The sequence below is a fragment of the Choloepus didactylus genome, chromosome 7 (genome assembly GCF_015220235.1).
Source record: "Choloepus didactylus isolate mChoDid1 chromosome 7, mChoDid1.pri, whole genome shotgun sequence".
NCBI lineage: Eukaryota > Metazoa > Chordata > Mammalia > Pilosa > Megalonychidae > Choloepus > Choloepus didactylus.
In genome coordinates this window covers 101,750,516-101,755,651 of record NC_051313.1, presented here as the reverse complement: position 1 = coordinate 101,755,651, position 5,136 = coordinate 101,750,516, and the positions used below count along the sequence as shown (strand labels likewise).

The following is a 5,136-nucleotide window of genomic DNA, read 5'->3' as shown; positions in this document are numbered from 1 at the left end:
AACTAGAACACCCCCCTCATACACATTTAACTTTGGTATATTGCCTTTGTTACATTGAATGGAAGTATTTTACAATGTTACTGTTGACCATAGTCTCCAGTTTGCTTTGATTTTGTTTTTTCCCAAATACCATCCCCTTTTCAACACTCTGTGTGGTTGACATTCATTTGTTCTCCCACATGTAAGAACAGTTTTATATTTGTACATTTAGCAACAGTCATTGGCCACTCTGGTTTTTGCCAAGTTATACAGTCCCCGTCTTCATCATCTATCTTAACTTCTGGTGTCATACATTCCCCTATCCCACCTATTTCAGCCTTACTCACAGACATCATTGTTCAGTATACTTACAATATTGTGCTACCATTACACAGTATTATGCTATCTATTTCTGGATCTGTATAATCATCCTGCTGAACATTCTGTAGTCCTTCAGCATCAAATGCGTGATCTCTACATCTTTCTGTCTCCTGGTAGCCTGTGTTATCAGCTTTTAACTCTCAAAGTTTGCTCAGTAATGTTAGTTCATATTAGTGAGACCATACAGTATTTGTCCTTTTTTTCTGGCCAACTTCACTCAACATAATGTCCTCAAGGTTCATCTATGTTATCATATGTTCCATGTTTTCTTCTGTCTTACAGCTGCATAATATTCCACCATGTGTATATACCACAGTTTGTTTATCCACTCATCTGTTGATGGACATTTGGGCTGCTTCCATCTCTTGGCAATTGTGAATAATGCTGCAATGAATATCAGTTTACAAATGTCTGTACTTTTTTTTCCTAGTTAAATAATCAAAAGGACCCTTTATTAAATGTAGATAGTATCATAATTCATCAAAATAATTTATAATACTTAACTGCTTCTTAAATATTGTCTTATAAATGATGCTTTCTGAAGTTAAAAGTAACATGGATTCAATAAGGCTTTTTAAATTATCTATTTAGGACATATTAAACCAATGATAATAGTAAGTAAAAAATATAACTTGTCTCCTATGACTTCTAAGCATGACAATTTTCCTGCCAAATGCCATTCTATCATTAAATGGGATTAAAAAGAAACATAAATGGTTTTGTACAGAAATGCCAATCTCCTGCATTTGGTTCTTTGTACAAAAACAAGTGTTTAAAGTTGAAATTATATTCCATAAGCAAGAAATTTCTTAACAGCAGCTCAGAAACAACATTAATATCCTGGTGAAATTTACTTTGTCATCTACTGATGGCAACATGATTCTTCAGTCTCTACTGTATTTGCTGTCTCACCTCTGCTAATGTTCCCAAGCATCTCCATAGGACAAAAAAATGCTCATCCTCTCAAAGACAGTTCTGTCCAAATAGGAAATCAGTTCAGGGTTTTCTTGTACCATCAATATTCTTTGTAAGGTGTCACATTTTTACAGAGGAGGCAAAGCCTAGGGACTCACACCATTCTAGTCTGAAGTCTCCACCTCAATCTTCCAAATGCCACTGTTGTGAGGAAGAGTTATCACAAATTGCCATAACAACAGAGCCTTTCTTACTCAGTGGATCAACAACCTTCAGGCACTGTCCAACTGATACCTGGTAGAGCTGATTATTCTTCTCAAAGGTCCATTGTTGAGATCCTCCTGACCCATGGCACTTCATGAGTTGTGGTGGGTCTGATGAGCGAGTCTCTGACATATCCAGGCAAAGGAGATTATTCAAAATCAATTCATGCCCTTCATTATAAACTCAGATCTGATTTGGGTCACCATAGTCACATATCTTAAGCACTACAAGGCCTCCCTTCTGATTTGGGTGGCCTTGTGCCACCGGATATTTGTTGGTCTGGAGGTGATAGAGCCTTCCACGTTGAAGGACTTTGGGACATTTTGGCCCTCTATTAATAAATATGGGTTGCTGTAGTTGGGCATTGGGCCCAGATATCTGCATCTGTGGGTAAATATTATCCAAATACCATTTAAATGATTTAGAACCCAACTTCTCAATTCAACACGCTCACTAATATTTCCATAGCTTTTGGTCTTCAGATCAGGTCTTAAGGAAAAATACTGTTCCTTATATTCATCCAACCATACATGTGCCAGCCTCAAAGAGTTGTGTGTCATGGTGTCTTGGCCTTCAGGAGATCCATATGGTTGTCTTTTCCGGAAAATGTGTCCTACTCTAGAGCAAGGATGATGAAGAACTTACCTCCACACATCCAAATCCGAAATGATATTTCCAAGTTTTCTCCTCCCCAAATATCCATGCCACTGTCATACTGTCCAAGTTCACTGAAATATTGTCTGTTCATGGCAAACAGTCCTCCAGCCATTGTCGGTGACTTTATTGGTGCAGTTGTTCCTTCTGGTCCTTCTAACTCAGAAAGAGGAACAAGATCCCATTTAAAGTGAAGTCCCCAGTTGAATCCTCCCCATACAATAGGAGATGAGCTGTACTTGAGCGTATCGGCACTGATGATATCAATCACTGGGCACACCACAGTTTTACAGTCTTCCTGGTCGCAGCCAGCAAAGGCTGTAACCACATTTCATTCACTTCACAGTGGCTATCTAGGAATACAAGAACTTCTCCTGTGGTGCGTGCTGCTCCAGTCATTCCTCCTCGAATCAATCCCTCACGCTTCATATTTCTTATTACTTTAGTTTTTCCAGGGAGATATTTTCGGATATATTCATCTAGTTCTCCTTTCAAATCATCAAAATCACTATCATCATCCACTAGGATAATTTCATGAAGAAGAGGCGCTAAAGTCTGATCTATGATTCTGTGCACTGTCCGGAGCAAGGCAGAGAAGGCTTCATTGTAGAAACAAATAACAATGCTAGCAACTGGAAGAGCAGTTGTGTAAGACTTGTCTTTACATAGTGCATTCCTTGTATCTGGCACATCTCTATAGTAGCCCAAGCGGTTACTAATAAGCATATTATTAAAGGCATGTTTCTGATAGCCTAAGTCTCTCAACTCCTGATCATGCTTGTTAAAAATCATGCCCAATTCAGGGGAGAATTTCATACTGTCTTTTCCTGGATCATCATTTTGATTATCTGTCATGTCACCAATCTTGTTTGCTTTGAACTGTGGCTCAAATACTCGACTGGGACCTTGAATAAAATGAGGATAGAATTTTTGGGGGAATGGTCCATGGGGCCCAGACCCCTTGATGGGCACATTCTTAAGTGGCTGAGTCACTTCACTGAAGCTGAAATAAACAAAGAGCAAAGCCGTCCAGGTCACAGATGTAAAAAGGCATCCATAACAAAAATATCGAATTGTGACACTTCCCATTATAGACCTAGCATAGCTGAAGTGTTGTTTTCAATTTCCTTTCAGTAGTTTCCAGCTATTTTCTCGTAAGCATACTTGGTATTCCAAACCAGATGCTGGCAGCCCAGGATCGTGGTCTTCCAGGACTCTGACTGTGGCATCTTCTTTGCCACCACAACCCATGTCCAAGTGGGTGGAGCTACCCCACAAATGTCTGTTTGTGTCTTAATTTTCAGTTCCTTTGAGCATATACCTAGCAATGGAATAGCTGGGTCATATGGCAGATCTATACTTAGCTTCCTGAGGAACCTCCACACTGTCTTCCAGAGTGGTTGCTCCATTCTACATTCCCACCAGCAATGAATAAGTGTGCCTGTTTCTCCACATCCTCTCCAGCACTTGTCATTTTCTGTTTTTTGGATAATGACCATTCTGGTAGGTGTGAGATGATATCTCGTTGTGGTTTTGATTTGCATTTCCCTAATAGCCAGTGAAGTTGAGCATTTTTTCATATGTTTTTGAGCCATTTGTATTTCCTCTTCAGAAAAGTATATGTTCATGTCTTTTGCCCATTTTTTAATTGGGTTGTTTGTCTTCCTGTTATTGAGTTGTAGGATTGCTTTATATATTTGGGATATTAAATCCTTAACTGACATGTGATTTCCAAATATTGTCTCCCATTGTGTAGGCTGCCTTTTTACTTTTTTAACAAAGTCCTTTGATGTACAAAAGTGTTTGATTTTGAGGAGATCCCATTTGTCTGTTTGTTCTTTGGTTGCTCGTACTTTGGGTGTAAGGTCTAGGAAACCACTTCCTATCACAAGATCTTTAAGATATTGCCCTACATTTTCTTCTAAGAGTCTTATGGTTTCAGTGCTTATGTTTATGTCTTTGGTCCAATTGGAGTTAACTTTTGTATAATGTGTGAGGTAGGAGTCCTCTTTCATTCTTTTGGAAATGGATATCCAGTTCTCCAAATGTCATTTATTGAAGAGGCTGCTCTGTCCCAGTTGCTTTGGCTTGACTGCCTTATCAAAGATCAATTTTCCATAGATAAGCAAGTCTTATTTCTGAACACTCAGTTTGATTCCATTGGTCAGTATCTCTGACCTTATGCCAGTACCATGCTGTTTTGAGAACTGTAGCTTTGTAATATGCTTCAGAGTCAGGTAGTGTGAGACCTCCAACTTCATTCCTATTTCTCAAGATATTTTTGTCTATTCAGGGCACCTTGCCCTTACAAATAAATTTGGTTATTGGTTTTTCTGTTTCTGCAAAGTAAGTTGTTGGTATTTTATTGGTATTGCATTGAATCTATAAATTAGTTTAGGTAGAGTTGATATCTTAATTATATTTAGTCTTCCAATCCATGAACATGGTTTGACTTCTTTTAGCAGTTTCTAGTAGTTTTTTCTATTTAGGTCTTTTGTGACCTTCATTAAGTTTATACCTAAATACTTGTTTTAGTTGCTATTGTAAATGGAATTTTTTTTTAAAATTTCTTCCTCTTGTTGCACATTACTTGTGTATAAGAACACTACAGATTTTTTGCATGTTGATCTTGTAGCCTGCCACTTTGCTGTATTCATTGATTAGCTCTAATAGCTTTGCTGTAGATTTTTCTGGATTTTCTACATATAGAATCATATCATCTGCAAAGAGTGAAAGTTTTACTTCTTCCTCTCCAATTTGGATGTGTTTTATTTCTTTTTCTTGCCTAATTGCTCTAGCTAGAACTTCCAGCATAATGTTGAATAACAGTGGTGACAGTGGGTATCCCAGTCTTGTTCCTGATCTTAGAGGGAAGTCTTTCAGTCTCTCCCCATTGAATATGATGCTAGCTGTGGGTTTCTCATATATTGCCTTCATCATATT

General features: G+C 38.1%; 1 pseudogene; it reads right to left on the bottom strand.

Moving 5' to 3' along the window:
• Positions 1-1,458: 1,458 nt before the first annotated feature.
• LOC119540678 lies at positions 1,459-3,282 on the bottom strand (annotated as a pseudogene).
• Between the last annotated feature and the right edge of the window lie 1,854 nt (positions 3,283-5,136).